Source organism: Triticum aestivum, chromosome 6D, assembly GCF_018294505.1.
Source record: "Triticum aestivum cultivar Chinese Spring chromosome 6D, IWGSC CS RefSeq v2.1, whole genome shotgun sequence".
NCBI lineage: Eukaryota > Viridiplantae > Streptophyta > Magnoliopsida > Poales > Poaceae > Triticum > Triticum aestivum.
The window spans coordinates 30,928,562-30,945,461 of record NC_057811.1 but is presented as its reverse complement, the minus strand read 5'-3'; the positions used below and the strand labels follow the sequence as shown (position 1 = coordinate 30,945,461).

Sequence of the window (16,900 nt, the reverse complement as noted above, 5' to 3'; positions counted from 1 at the left end):
GTATAAACATGCATGCATGTACGTATATAAATTTCACTAATATACATCTCACTGCTGGTACATATAAACGTAAGTCATGATCCATGATAACTTGATGTATGTGCACAACATGGCTAGACGGATGCACCGGTTGAGGAAGCCTACTCTCTTGTTTAAGTTGGACATCAAAAAGGCTTTTGACTTCGTGCGGTAGAACTATCTGCTGGAGCTTCTCCGTCGTTGCGGTTTCCTAACCAGATTCAGAGATATGATTGCCGTCCTGTCGTGGTCCTCATCCTCCAGAGTTCAAATCAATGGTGTTCTAGGTGGGCCTATATGGCATGGCAAGGGCCTTCGTCAGGGAGATCTGTTGTCGCCTCTACTGTTTGTCCTGGCAATTGACCCCATCTAGAGCATCATTGACACCGCCACATGCCATGGCAAGTTCACCAGATAGGCGGGAGGAGCACCTGCATGCGCACCTCCCTGTACGTAGACGAAGCCGCAATCTTTGTATCTCCCTTTAAGGAGGACGTTCACCAGTTTACCTCTCTGTCGGAGGGCTTTGGTCAGGTCAGCAGCCTTGTGACAAATTTGGAGAACAGCTTGGTGGCCCCTGTTCGCTGCGACGGTCTCAATCGAGACGACATCCTCGAGTGCTTCCCGGCTACTCGCGCTGCCTTCCCACTGAGATACCTTGGACTGCGTCTTCCGTTCCATCGTTTGCGGAAGGTCGATCTCCAACACCTCGTGGACAAGGCCGTCGGGAAGCTAGTGCCTTGGCAGGGTCGGCTCATCACGACTGTGGGGAGGGCTGAGCTCATCAAGTCTGTGCTTCACAACGATCTCTGTCTGGGACGATAGGATGGCACGCTTTTGGCTCTCCCCCTGGAGTGAAGCCCAAGGACATTGCATCGACCATTTTCGCGATCTCTGTCAACAAGAACAAGTCTATGTGGGAGGTCTTGCTTGAAAATCATTGGATCCAATGGATCATCATGTCCGGAGGCCTCTCTGTGGAGCACATTGAGCAGTTCTGCGCCCTTTGGACGAAGCTCACTACGGTACACCTTCAGGATGAGCTACCCGATGATATCAAGTGGACATCACCGCCGACGGTATTTATTCCTCGGCCTCGGCCTATAGGGCCCAATTCGAGGGTGTGGTCGCCTCCAACATGACCACGATGGTGTGGAAGAACTGGGCACTGCCCAAGTGCAAGTTCTTTGCGTGACTAGTTATGGAGGATAGAATTTGGACGGCAGAAAGATTGCAAAGAAGAGGGTGGCCCAACTGCAATTTGTGTTAACTTGGCAAGAGGGAGCCAGACACCGCAGCTCATCTTCTCTTCCAGTGCAGGTTCTCGGACCGCATTTGGAATGCGATCGGAGTTTGGATGGATGCCCCTGAGCTGGATGTTGCGGCCTGGAACGGGATCCCCACGGTCAAAGAGTGGTGGACGGCGGTGATTCTTAGGCGTGGCCACAGGAGGAAGGCGATTTCATCACTCATCATGCTTGTTGCTTGGGAAATGTGAAAATAGAGAAACGCGAGGGTGTTTCAGCATGTATGTAGGTTGCCAAACGTGTTGGTCGAGGCTATTAAAGCCGAGGTGAGGCTCAGGACTATCGCAGGGGCGACCCATTTGGGTTTTTTGATGCCGCGAGAGCAGGCTTGTGTTTTCTTTCCATTTGTGTGAGGTGTAATGGCCCTCTACAGACTTTGTTATTTCCCGTTTTTTAATGAGATGAGGCAAAGCTTTTTCTTCCGTTTAAAAAAAAGGATCAGACTCCAACGACCACCGTTGCTATATTTGACCAACTTACAATCACCGTGCACTTACTTTCTTCATTCAAACATTTATATTCAACCACTACTAGTATATATGCTTCAACCATTGTTGTTTTCTTTACTTCAATGCTTTTATTCTTATATACAAGTTTTTTCTTCATTTTACTGAATTTTTGGGTAGATCACTTGGTTACCTCAAACCCATGCAGGCTCTGGTTGGGGGTGTGCAAATCTGGCCCTCTTGGAGAAACATGCCTGCATGATCGTCAAAGCGCTCAGGATATCCCTGGAGGTACGCTCAAACCGACTGTTTCCAACAAGGTAGGCTTGTCGCGGACAGGGGAGGGGGAATGCGACTCCGAGGTCATACAAGCAAGAAGAAACTGGGTCACTGCCCACCAATGCCACACCCTATTTACCCCCATTGGCTCCATGAACAGAGTTTGAAAGCGGTTCACTTCAAGAGCAGTTTGACAGGCATGCATCTCTCTCAAAATGACCCTGAAGTGTGCAACAGTGAATATGCATCATCAGGGATCCTATGCTTCCTATTGTGCAGGGCCATGGTCATACACAATCGTCACAAGAAACACAAACCACCACAGAAAATAGACATCATAAGTTTACGACATACCGCAAAGTCTCGATGCTTTGAACTTGCAGCGCCTTCTTTTGTTTGTCCTCCTGCGAACAATTAGACCGGCATCAACACTGATACAAACACTACTGAATTCCATTTTATTCCTCTGTTATCCTGCTGCACCTAATGAACTGACAGATAAAATTGTATCAATCGCCTTGACAGGACGTCGCACGGGGAAGATTGCAGCATTCGCGAGCCAATCGGCGAGGGCGGTGTGCGCGCTCTCAGCGATGGGATCTTTCTCCAGGGCCGTCCTCCGCCACCCGGCAATCATCCTCTGTCCTACAACAACCCTGCCATTTACGAGGTTTTGTTTTTTGCGGGGTGCCATTTATGAGGTTGACTTGTATGTAACCCATCCATGATGTGAATTTGTTTGTAGGGGTTGCATGAAATCCTCAGTTTATCCGGCTCTTACAATCTGAATGATGGCCAGCAAAATCAAACTGACAGGATCAGCGTCACGCTCTGCAACCCGGAGAGGCATGTCATTGAAGGTGTTCTTGGTGGAGCATTGGTAGCTGTCAGTACTGTGCAGGTAACAACAATCTACCAGATCAATCCATCCGTTAATATTCAGAATATAGAACAAAGCTCCTGTTTCTACCTTTTTTTGTTCCTAAACAGATAACAGTATCATATACGAGCTCATCTTCATCCCCGCCTCCGGACAAAAACGACCCCGCGTCGCCCGCAGCGACTCAGGGGATCTCGCGCCGCCGCCTCTTAGTCCGCCGTCTACAATCCTGTCTCGCCGCCATCAGAGGCTAACCGCCAGAAAAGCCTGCGCGGATACCTAGGACGATGGCGGCGGGGCGCTCCGCTTCTCCATCGGAAGCTTTTTCCTATCCCAGCGGTCCCTCCATCTGTTCCACGGCTGCATGGATCTCCAGCGGCCTTGTATGCAGCACTTGATCTGCGGCACAACTCGGCGACCGGCGGCTGCACGTATCTCTGACCACGTTGCATGCTGTACTTGATGTCCGGTGGCTGCACGTATCTCCTGCGGCCATGGGAGCACCACCTCGATCTGCCGCACGGCTCAACCACCGGCGGCTGCACGTATCTCCGGCGGCATTGCATGCAGGACTTGATTTGATCTGCTGCACGGCTTGGCGGCGAGCGGCTGCAATCTCATGCGGTCATGTGAGCAGCACTCCGACGGCGGCGGATCTCGTGTTCCCGGCCCAGATATGTTCCCCTCCGGCGGCAGTCCTAGGGTCCTTCTAGTGCAAGATGGTGTTATGCTTGATGCCGACCTTCATTGATCTGGCCGTTGACGATTTTCTGAAGGCTCCGCTAGAGATGTTCATTAGGTGCTTGACGCATGTAGATTGCTGGATCGGATCGGATTCGGTCGTGTGCGCCCTATTTCAGCACACTACCAGAATAACTGCTTGCGCCGACGGCCTCACCTATGCCGACGGCCCCCGTCAGCATAGATGGACCTATGCCGACGGCCAAGGACAGGCCGTAGGCGTAGAAAAGCCATCGGCATACATCCATCTATGCCGACGGGGCCGTCGGCATAGACATGGCCGTCGGGACCGCTCGAGATATGCCTACGGGGACCGTCGGCATAGGCGCGGCCGTCGGCATAGCCCGGGCCCACTTACCCGGTCAGCGCTGACCGTTTGACGGCGTTGAAACTACGCCGACGGGAGGTAACGGCGGCCGTCGGCATATCTATGGCAGAGGTATGCCTACGGCATAGCCGTCGGCATAGACCTGGCCCATGCCCCTCTGCCACGTCATTGATCCGTGTGCGCAGCTATGCCGTCGGCATATATTTATTTAGTTTTATTTTTAATTTTGCTTTATACTATCTATGGCAAAGGTATGCCTACGGCATAGCCGTCGGCATAGGTCGCTCTGCCACGTCATCGATCCGTGTGCCATGCCACGTCATCGATCCGTGGGACTGCATCTCCGTGTGTGCACAGATATGCCGACGGCCTTGCCGTCGGCATACATTTATTTTACTTTATTTTTTTATTTTACTTTATTTTGTTATTTTTACTTTATTTTAATTTTTGTTTTTCCATAAGATAATTATGCCTTATCTAAAAAAAGTACCCCGATGGTATATCGATTGCCCCCCGTTACGAACGTCGCTATCGCCGTGTCATGGAGGGGGGAAACTGTCGACACAGAGGGAATTCTGGTTGGTGGGGGGATTCGGGGTGTAGCTATGTCACCGAAACATCGCACGGGTCCCGATGCATATGTGAAAGTGTTCAGGCATGCGTAGACGCCCGTCTTGGGGCTCCGCGGTGTGCCCCCCTGCACGCAAGGCAGTGCCGCCGTCACTTGGAGGGGGCCAAACCCCAGAGACGCGTGCCGCCTTTTCGGACATGCCACCACACCACCCCGCATGTATGAGGGCCCGGTGCGACGCTCGGGTGGCATTGCTACCCCCCCCAGGGCCCCCGTCCCGCCTAACCCTGTAGCGTTTGACCACCGGATCTAGCCCTTTGACTTTGCACGGACGGGCTTTGAGTAATGGACCTATCCACCCGGTTGTGTTAGGTCAGCCCATAGGAACACTTTGGAGCAACATCCGGGCCAGACCCACAGCAAGATCCCCTCCGTCACTACTGGAATCAGCTAATTTGCCATCTGCCAGCTCTTTGCCGTCTGCTTGCTGACGGCAAAGAAGCTCTTTGCCATCAGCTACCCAAAAGCAGATGACAAAGAAAGGGCAGACGGCAAAGAAGCTCTTTGCCGTCTGCCCGCTCTTTGCCGTCGGCCAGCTGACGGCAAAGAATCTTTGCCGTCCGCTGGCGGACGGCAAAGAGTGAGGTGGCCCCCACCCCCCGCCCGTTTTTGAAAAACTTAACGGGCCACCTCTTTGCCGTCAGCTAGCAGACGGCAAAGAGGCAAAAAAGCGGACGGCAAAGGGGGGCGGACGGCAAAGAGCCTACTACCTAACGGCCCGTACCCCCGCCCGTTACTCACTTCTTCCCTCTCCCTCCCACGCCGCCGTTTCTCTCCTCCCACGCCGCCGCCCGCCGCGCGCCGCCGCCGCCCCGTCGCCCCGGCTCGCCGCCGCCCCGGGGCCCCGTCGCCCTCACCGCCCCGGCCCCCCGCCGCCCCGCGTCCCCCGCGCCCCCCGCCGCCCCGCGCCCCCCGCCGCCCCGTCGCCCCCGCCGCCGCCCCGGCTCGCCGCCGCCCCCAGGCCGCCTCCTCCACCGCCCCGCCCCCTCCTCCACCGGCCTCCTCCACCCCTAGGTGAGCCCCCCATTTTTCAGTTTTTTTTTCTGTTTTTTTCTTTTTTTTCCTTTTTAGTTTTAGTTTTAGTTTAGATTTAGTTTTAGTTGTAGTTTTAGGTTTAGTTTTAGGTTTAGGTTTAGTTTTAGGTTTAGGTTGTAGAAGAAAAAAGAAGAAGAGGAAGAAGAAGAAGAAAAAAGAGGAGAGGAGGAGAAGAAGAAGAGGAAAAAGGAAAGGAAGAAGAAGAAGAGGAGGAGGAGAAGAAAAAAGAAGAAGAGGAAGAAGAAGAAGAAAAAAGAGGAGAGGAGGAGAAGAAGAAGAGGAAAAAGGAAAGGAAGAAGAAGAAGAGGAGGAGGAGAAGAAAAAAGAAGAAGAGGAAGAAAAGGAAGAATAGGAAGAAGAAGAAAAGGAAAAAACAGGAAAAAACCCCGACCCGACACGGCACCCCGACCCCGACCCGGCACCCCGACACGACACCCCGACCCCTAGACCCCGACCCCGACACCCCGACACCGACACGGCACCCCGACCCCGACACCCCGACCCCGACCCCGACACCCCGACCCCGAGCCTGACCCGACACCCCGACCCTGACACCGACACGGCACCCCGACCCCGACCCGGCACCCCGACCCGGCACCCCGACCCGACAACCCGGCCCCGAGACCCAGACCCCGACACCGACACGACACCCCGACACCGACACCCTGACACCACACCCACCCTTACCCCGACACCGACACGGCACCCCGACCCCGACCCGGCACCCCGACCCGACACCCCGAACCCGAGACGGCACCCCGACCCGACACCCCGACCCGACACCCCGACCCGGCACCCCGACCCGACACCCCGACCCCGATACCCCGACCCCGAGCCTGACCCGACACCCCGACCCCGACACCGACACGGCACCCCCACCCCGACCCGGCACCCCGACAAGACACCCCGACCCCGAGCCTGACCCGACACCCCGACCCCGACACCGACCCGGCACCCCGACCCGACACCCCGACCCCGAGACCCCGACCCCGACACCGACACGACACCCCGACACCGACACGACACCCCGACCCGGCACCCCGACAAGACACCCCGACCCCGAGCCTGACCCGACACCCCGACCCCGACACCGACACGGCACCCCGACCCCGACCCGGCACCCCGACCCCGAGACCCCGACCACGATACCCCGACCCGGACCCCGACCCCGACACCCCGACCCCGAGCCTGACCCGACACCCCGACCCCGACACCGACACGGCACACCGACCCCGACCCGGCACCCCGACCCGACACCCCGACCCCGACACCCCGACCCCGACCCCGACACGGCACCCCGAGACCGACACGACACCCCGACCCCCGACACCTCCCGAAAAGGTGTTCTTTGGCCTTCCAGAAGCCGACGGGGTCATATATTTGTGAATTATTAGTTAGGTCATATATCTTTCGATTTTGTTATGAAAAACATCATATATAATTGTGTTGATCGGGTAGTTTTAAATTTGCAGTTGTTTCATCGCTGCGAGGTTTGGTGTTCGACGACCTCGCCGTGCGTTTGACGAGCTCTGCCCCTTCGTTCGTGGGTGAGCACAAATGACATGTCCTCCTCCCCCATTAATTATTTGATCTATTTCGATGAAACTTGATAGCTAGCTACATATGTGTCTTGAATCATCAGTATGCGTAACCAATATGTGTCTCCCGTTCAAAAGCGTCATAGTTATAAATATGCATGCATTTGCATATTTATAACCTTGATTCTTTCGAATTGTCCAATGCTATCCATGGACAGCCCGAGTATGTTTAGATTGGGTTCGTTTTCCCATATGCTTTGCTCCGGATCCGACGCATAAATTTCGTCAGTGCCTCCCCTGTTGTTCTCCGGGTACACATCCTCTATGTTTATTGCAGAGACGTGTATCAGGAGAACAGCGGGGAGGTGCTGCCGAAATTTTGCGTAGGATCCGGAGCATAGCATGGGAAAATGAACCCAATCTAAACATACTCGGGTGGGATTAGGACCTATCATTACCTATTAGAGTGTAGGTTGCATGGACGTAATAAAATTGACAAAGTAGATCAACTGATGAATACATACATGGTGAATTATATATATATATATATATATATATATATATATATATATATATATATATATATATATATATATATATATATATATATATTTGTTGTGTGTCTAGTAGCTCTGAAAGTCAAGATGAGTGATCGTGCGTGGATGTACACCGGTCACACTGGTCAGAACAAATGGAGCACTGAATGGTTCACAAAAACCAAGGGGTTTGTGCGAGCCGCATTTGCAAATGGCCAGAGGAAAACCTGGTGCCCCTGTTTACGGTGCGGCAATTGGGAAAAGAGGACAGAGGCTGAAATGGGCAAACACCTGCAGAAGAGTGGTTTTACGCCCGATTATACGGTGTGGACATTTCATGGTGAGTCTGCCCAACGTGACCGAGCTGAGGTGGATCGTCGTCGCACCGACGAGCATGGTACCGGGATGGAAAACATGGTGCAAGACTTCAAAGGCCTTCAATGAAATGTTGGAGTCTTCAAAACGTCCGCTCCATGAGCACACTGAGCTTTGTCAGTTGGATGCCATCTCACAAGTAATGGCTCTGAAGGCTCAGTTCAACTTGGGCAGAGAATGCTACGATGCAATGATGACAGTATTTGGACGCTTTCTACCCAAAGGCCATGTAATGCCTGCAAACCTATACCAGTCGGACAAAATCCTCCGTGCACTGAAGATGCCCTATGATAAGATACATGCCTGTGAGAAAGGATGTGTCTTGTTTAGGCTTGACTATGCGGACTTGAACTATTGTCCCATTTGCAAGTCTTCCAGGTATGTTGTGGTAGACAATGGTATGGGTGAGAAGACACAGACCAAAATCCCCGTTAGTGTTCTTCGGTATATGCCAATCGTACCAAGACTTCAACGTCTTTTCATGGTCGAAGAGACGGCCAGACAGATGACATGGCACAAAACGGGCAAAAGAACCGAACTAGATGCAGATGGGAATCTGATGATTGTACACACATCGGATGGTGTTGCGTGGAAAAAGTTTGATGAATTACATGGTGACAAAGCGGCAGATCCGAGGCATCCTCGAGTCGGCATCAGCACGGATGGGTTCAGTGTGTTTGGTATGACGGCAGCCCAATCCAGTTGTTGGCCCGTATTTGTCTTTCCACTCAATCTCCCCCCCGGACAGATTATGCAAAGAAAGAACATTTTCCTGACGTTGATAATTCCAGGGCCCAACTATCCGGGGGAAAATATGAATGTGTACATGCAACCGCTTAAGGACGAATTGCAAGAAGCCTGGGATAATGGGTTCAAGACATACGATGCCTATAGCAAACGGAACTTCATAATGCGTATCTGGTACATGTACTCGACGCATGACTTGCCGGCGTATGCGCTATTCGTTGGCTGGTGTGTGCATGGAAGGTTCCCGTGCCCCACATGCAAGGGAGCTCTTGAGTTTCGTTGGCTTCAGGCTGGTCGCAAGTTTTCTTGCTTCGACATGCATAGAGAGTTCCTGAATCCTCGCCATAAGTTCAGGAAAGACAAGAAGAACTTCATCAGAGGTAGAGTTGTCAAAAACTCTGCACCACATGCATTGACAGGCCAACAGACCCTGGATCAGTTAAACGCTCTCGAGCCAGATCCCGAGCGTCCAGGGTACTTCAAGGGGTATAATTCTAAGCACGCCTGGACTCACAAAACATGCTTATGGGATCTGCCTTACTTCAAAGACCTCCTTTGCCCACACAACATCGACGTGATGCACACTGAGAAGAATATCGCCGAGGCACTTTTTGGTACATTGTTCGGCATAGATGGGAAGTCAAAGGATAATACTAAGGCTAGAGTCGATCTGGAGGCTCTATGTGATAGGCCGTTACAAAACATGAAAGAACCGAAAGGAAATCAGAACTGGACGAAGCCAAAGGCATGGTTCAATCTTGGAAGGCCGGCTATGAGGGAAATTATCTTGTGGGTGAAAATGCAGTTGATGTTCCCCGATGGGTATGCAGCGAATCTACAAAGGGGAGCCAGTCTTGATAAATTGAAGATATTTGGTCTCAAGAGTCATGATTGGCACATATGGATTGAGCGGGTAATGCCGGTGATGTTGCGTGGCTTCATCCCTGAGGATGAATGGCTAGTACTGGCAGAACTCAGCTATTTCTTCCGTGTTCTTTGTGCGAAAGAACTATTGCCTGGCGTGCTAGAAGAAATGGAAGAGTTGGCGCCGGAGTTGATCTGCAGGTTAGAGAAGATCTTTCCACCGGGCTTCTTTAATCCAATGCAACATTTGATTTTGCATCTCCCGACCGAGGCAAGATTGGGGGGGGCCCGTGCAAAATCGTTGGTGCTACCCAACTGAGAGGATGCAGAAGACGCTTCGACAAAAATGTAAAAATAAACGTAGAATTGAAGCATCGATGGCTGAGGCATTCATCACTGAGGAGGCGGCAAACTTCGTGACAGCACACTACGAAGCCAAAAATCGTCATTTGCATAATCCGAAGCCTCGGTACAATGCTGACGACCCTAAAAAGGGTGGATCCAACCTCAGCCTATTCAAAGGGAATCTCGCACCAGCCAGTGTTTCAAATCCAGTATCTTTGGATAACGAACAATGGCGGACCATTTCGTTGTATATCTTCAACAACCTGATAGAAGTGCGGCCGTACATCGAGTATGTTCTCGGTACATAGTTTCGCAACTTCTATTTCCTTTGAACTGCTCTTATTCCTGGATATTTCATACAGTCGATACGTCGCCTTATTCTCGTATGGAGCGGTGATCCAAAAGGATTCTGTCGAAGAGTATGAGCTTCTCGCAAAGCAAGGTGGCGGCTATCCCGGTTTCATCTCTTGGTTCAAACAAACGGTAATTTCTATTAGACTTGTAGGCTAATTTGTAGGTGGCTATCCCGGTTTCATTCGCTAATTTGTGCGTAATGCAACAATCCTTTCATATTAAACTTGTAGGCTAATTCAGAGTCTATGGACGCCGAATTGAGACAAGTCGCTAATGGTTTTGACTATAAGGTCCGTTCATTTGACAAATACGACATCAACGGGTATCGCTTTCGTACCTATGGCAAAGAGCTATCTATGGCCGACCGAAAGTCTACAAATTGTTGTGTATCTGCTATCGGCGAAGGAGGTACCGAGTATTATGGGAGAGTTGAAGCAATTTATGAACTTCTATTCTATGGTGAAAACCCACCGAATGTCGTAGTCTTCAAATGTTATTGGTTTCAGCCGAAGGAGACTAGAAGAACTCATGAACATATAGGGCTAGTTGAAATCAACCAAAGCACCCATTTAGATGTTCCTGATGTCTATATTACGGCTCAACAGGCGACCCAAGTATTCTATCTACCGTGGGCCTGCCAAACTAATCCAAATCTGAAAGGTTGGGATGTCGTTTATGAAGTGCCGCCACGTGCTAGACTATCTCCCCCAAAGGAAGAGGATTATGAACCTCACATTAACCCAGACACATATGAAGGAGAATTCTTCCAAGAGACACGTCTTTCCAAAAAGCGTTTCAAGAACCGCTATACTTCACCCCAAAACATTGAAGTAGACAGCGACAGTGAATCCGACATCACCCCAGAGGAGGAACAAGAAGAGCCGGAACAAGAAGAGGTTATTGCTGCGGATGACCTGTCATTGCTTGACCGATTACGTCAAGGTGGCCTTGCACATGTTGATGCCACTGAACCCTATGAGCCCGTCATTGATTATAGTGATGATGATGATTATGCATTTATTGATGATACTGATCGAGATTATTAGTAGTGTCAGGTATTAAATTTTTTAATGTTGTACTTGATGATGATACACTTAAGTGATACACATATTATTATTCATGTCGGTCTTTTTTTTATGTTGTACTAATTTCGTTTACTGTTTGTCATGGCAGGTGTTGAAAGATGGTGGGCGCTGGTCGGGAGCGCGCCAAGGCCCCTTCTTCCTCGGCGCGTGGTCAGAGGTCTTCAATTCCAGACGTACCTCTTCACCGAGCGTTGCTGGACAGTATGTCCACACCGCCGGGCCCTTCTTCGTCCACCGCGGTGCCCAGCAGGGGACGAGGTAGGAAGAGAGGAGGTGGGGCACGTGGTCGCGGGAGAGGAGGTAGGGTGACTGCTAGGGCGCCTTCCTCGCCGCCACCCCCAGCTGTTTCACCCGAGCACGTGACTGCTAGGGTGGACTCGTCCGAGGAGGAGGCTACACGGACTCCGGTCCACGAGCCTCCGGTCCACGGGTCTTGGGCCCACGAGCCTCGGGTCGACTGGCCTTCGGCCCACGAGAGTTCGGCCCACGAGACCCCAGAGGAGCACACGTCCGGATGGGGTACCTGACCGGATCAGCCCGAGGAGCCGAGTGGCCATGCTGATGATGGCGGGGAGCCGACTGATCTTGAGGAGGAGGGTGGCACTGTCTACGAGCGTGGTGCTACACGGCTCCCGTCCGTGCCGGCGACCCGCGAGCAGAGGTGGTTGATCTTCCCTGATGGGGAGAGGTACGTAAGTGCATTTAATATTTTTGTACCTTCTGCATTCACGTTTCTTCAAATAACTAATGCGTTGGCCTTGTCATGCTGCAGGGGTTGGGACCACCATCATAGTGTCCGCCGGCCCAACTCCGTCCTTGGAGTTCTTTGCCGGCAAAACTTCCCAGGGTTTGTCACGTTGCCTGGTGAGGGTCGGCTTCCAGAGCTTGGGTTGAGCTGGGAGCACTACGTGGCTGCCCCGGCCCCGCCGGATGTCATTATCGACGGTGTCGTGTGCGACACGAGGGCAGACATGGTGATCAGGACGTTCTGGGTAATTTCTCCTTTACACATTTCAAAATCTTCAACTAGCTAGTTATTAATTGTACTAATCAATATTGTCTCATTTGATTGCAGACATTCTACAGGTGTGAGGAGGGATACGAGGAGGACTGCGCAAATGTTATCCAGAACATCTGCAAGCGCCTACTCCAGAACTTACGGCACGAGGCTCGGGTGCAGGCTGTTCGAGACTACTACGCCTTGCGTGCTATCAAGAAGACCAAGCCGGCGTGCCGCGATAAGTTCCTGAGTAAGGAGCAGTACATGAAGGTAATTCTTAAGGCCTTCTACTTAAGTTCCTTCATTTAGTAATTCTTAGCCGTAGCGCTCAAGTTTCTATTTGCTAACTTAGGCGCCTCCGAGATGGTGTGCGGATCGGATGGATTGTTGGGAGGTGTTGGTCAATGAGTGGTGCTCAAAAGAATGGCTAGCCCTCCACAACGAGGCCAAGGACAAACGTGCCCAAATGGAAGGTGTGCCACACCATCAAGGCAGCTCCAACTTATATCAGTTCGGGCGCAACTGGGTATGTGGTTTGCTTCATGATTCATGCAATTCATTCATCATGCTAGCTTGAGCCCTTTAATTACTAATTTACATTGTTTCTCTCTTTCAGGCACGCCACAATAAGGTGGATAAGGTGCCAGAGGTGTACGACCTGTATGCCATGGCCCACACTGCCTCTTTCAAGAAAGTCAAGGCTTTCTCTCAGTCTGACCTCGATGATGCAAACAACTTCACCAACATATCCTCCCACAACAAGCTCGTGAGATATAGAGATGAGGGGAAGGCGAGGAAAGGGGAGGACTTTAACCCGAGCCAGGGTCCCATTGATCCAGAGCTGGTGATGATATCTGGTGGCGGGAGGTCCCATGGCTCCATAGCCATTGGAGATGGACTTATCCGTTGTCCTAGCACTCTCCCGGAGATCAAGGCGCGCCAGTCGAGCTCCGCTCCTGAGATAAGGCCTCGTGAACGGCCAGTGCAACTCGCCATCAAGGTTAGTGATACGTACTCAGTTATCTTTCTCCATTACATTGTGTGCGCTTCCATCAATGATTACAAATGGTCATGTGAGTGGTGTTGCAGGCTGCTATACAGACTGAGAGAGATAGAACGGAGAAACTTCTGGCGGAGGCGGCGGAGAGGCAGCGGGAGATGGAGGAGAGGACGAGAAAGATGATGGAGGAGGACAGGACACGGAATGACATGCAGGCAAGGGCCATGTACGAGCTCCTTGTGCTAAGTTTCTTCTGCAGATTACTTGCTAGTCTTAACATTTGAGTCTCATTACTAACTAGTATGACTCTGTTCTGAAAACCAAATGTGCAGTCTGTGTGCGAGAAGTCCGGTCAGCCCGCTCCGCCGATGCCAGTGATTGCTCCTGGGAGCACGGTGAGTTTAGTTTGAATGGACATTACTTGGTAGTCTTAACATTTGAGTGTCGTAATGCTAACGAGACATTGGAAATGATCTTTGGTGCAGCTTAACTCCAGAAACGCATCGCACGATCCTTCTCCAGGTAGCGGCACTAGCCACCCCGCTCCTACACCTCCCTGATCACGGTAAGTTTCTCTAGTGTTTTGCTTAACAAATGCATAAAGACCTAGACTTAGCTTTATTTCCTCCAATATGCTTACCATAATGACCTAGAGTTAGCTTATTTTCCTCCAAAATGACCCATTTTACCTAGGTTAGCTTATAAATGATGCAGTTCATCCAAGTTAGCTCAAAAATGACCCATTTTACCTACATTAGCTCCTAAATGATCCATTTTACCTACGTTAGCTTTAAAATGGCCCATTTCACCTAGGTTAACTCCAAAATGACCCATCTTACCTAGGTTATCTCATAAACGATCCATTTCAACTAATTTAGCTCATAAACGATCCATTTGACCTAAGTGAGCTAAAAAACGATCCATTTCACCTAAATTAGCTCTTAAATGATCCATTTCACCTAAGTTAGCTGAAAATGATCCATTTCAACTAAATTAGCTCAAAAATGATCCATTTCAACAAAGTTAGCTCAAAACCGATCCATTTCAACTAAGTTAGCTCAAAAACGATCCATTTGACCTAAGTGAGCTAAAAAAGATCCATTTCACCTTAGTTACCTCAAAAAACGATCCATTTCACCTTAGTTACCTCAAAAACGATCCATTTCTAACTTTCTTATTTTGCCATTTTGCAGATTTCATTATGTGCTGGATGGAGTGCTTGTTCTACTCTTCTTCTTCTTGTCTTCTCATTCTTGTCTTCTCATTCTAGTCACCTTAGCTATGGAGTGCTACTTTATGTATGGATGGAACTTCTTTATGTATGAAATGATGGATGGAACTTGTTTATGTATGAAATGATGGATGGACCTTGTTTATGTATGAAATGATGTATGAACTTGTTTATGTGATGAATGCCTGTGAAATATATCTATATGTCATATATATTTTCTGTGCAAATTGTGGGATTTAACAAAAAACAGAAAAAACAGACAATATGCAGGCTCTTTGCCGTCTGCCATAGACGGCAACGGCCTCTTTGCCGTCAGCCGCGGACGGCAAAGAAGCCACGTGGCAGCCAACTGTGCTTCCTGGGAGCTGACCCATTTGGTAAGTTTGCCTACAGTGGCAGACGGCAAAGACTTTGCCGTCCATGGCAGACGGCAAAGAACCTGCACTTTGCCATCAGTGGCAGACGGCAAAGAACCTTCCATCTAGTGACGTGTAGATGACATCATAAGGCGGACGGCAAAGACCAAAGGCTCTTTGCCGTCTGCGGCGGACGGCAAAGGTCTGCCGTTAGCCACTTAACGGACTGACAGCGCAATTATTGCCGTCGGCCCTCTTTGCCGTCCGCTGTGGACGGCAAAGAGCCTTTGCCGTCCGCCGCCAGGAAGCAGACGGCAAAGCAGCTGTTTACCGTAGCCTTCTTTTCCGGAGCCTTTTGCCGTCCGCGGCTGACGGCAAAAGGTCTTTGCCGTCCGCCATGGCAGACGGCAAAGTAGCTGTTTCCTGTAGTGCGTGTAGACCCGACGCGTCCGTTTCCCCCCTCCAGGTGCCGGCGGCGGCGCCGTCCGTGAGGGGGGGGCACACCCTGGAGACGCGTGCCGGGCGTTTGCACCCGCCACAACACTTCCAGACTTGTGAGAGGCCGCCTACGCAAGATTTGGCGGCATGCTAGCCCCCGGAGGCCGCCGGCCACAGTCGTAGACACGCGAAGAGCAATCCGCATAGAGGGAATTGTTCAGATACTACTCCATCACGAACAATTATGAAAAATTACCATCAATCCTATAGCACATGTGCCCGCGTCGTGTAAAAAACTCATGATTTTATCGCGCTTCGAGTATTTAATAATATTCACGCCGCATCGTTACCGCAGAACGTCTACTACCGTGTCATCGCCGTTCGTGAGGGGGGGGGGCACCCCCCGGAGACGCGTGCCGCCTCTTCGGACATGCCACCACACCACCCCGCATGTATGAGGGCCCGGTGCGACGCTCGGGTGGCATTGCTACCCCCCCAGGCCCCCCGTCCCGCCAAACCCTGTAGCGTTTGACCACGGAATCTAGCCCTTTGACTTTGCACGGACGGGCTTTGAGCAGTGGACCTATCCACCCGGTTGTGTTAGGTAAGCCCATAGGAACACTTTGGAGAAACATCTGGGCCAGATCCACAGCAAGATCCCCTCCATGTAGACTCGACGCGTCCGTTTCCCCCCTCCAGGTGCCGGCGGTGGCGCCGTCCGTGAGGGGGGGCACACCCCGGAGACGCGTGCCGGGCGTTTGCACCCGCCACAACACTTCCAGACTTGTGAGAGGCGCCTACGCAAGATTTGGCGGCATGCTAGCCCCCGGAGGCCGCCGGCCACAGTCGTAGACACGCGAAGAGCAATCCGCATAGAGGGAATTGTTCAGATACTACTTCATCACGAACAATTATGAAAAATTACCATAGTCCTACAGCACATGTGCCCGCGTCGTGTAAAAAACTCATGATTTTATCGCGCTCCGAGTATTTAATAATATTCACGCCGCATCGTTACCGCAGAACGTCTACTACCGTGTCATCGCCGTTCGTGAGGGGGGGGGGCACACCCCGGAGACGCGTGACGCCTCTTCGGACATGCCACCACACCACACCGCACGTATGGGGGCCCGGTGCGACGCTCGAGTGGCATTCTTACCCCCCCGGGCCCCCGTCCCGCCTAACCCTGTAGTGTTTGACCACGGGATATAGCCCTTTGACTTTGCACGGACGGGCTTTGAGCAGTGGACCTATCCACCCGGTTGTGGTAGGTCAGCCCATAGGAACACTTTGGAGCAACATCCGGGCCAGACCCACAGCAAGATCCACTCTGTGTAGACCCGACGCGTCCGTTTCCCCCCTCCAG

The 16,900-nt window shown here is 51.6% G+C and overlaps 1 pseudogene; it reads left to right on the top strand.

Moving 5' to 3' along the window:
• Positions 1 to 1,375: 1,375 nt before the first annotated feature.
• LOC123142377 (AT-hook motif nuclear-localized protein 11-like) overlaps positions 1,376 to 16,900 on the top strand; it is a 26,094-nt pseudogene continuing 10,569 nt past the window's right edge.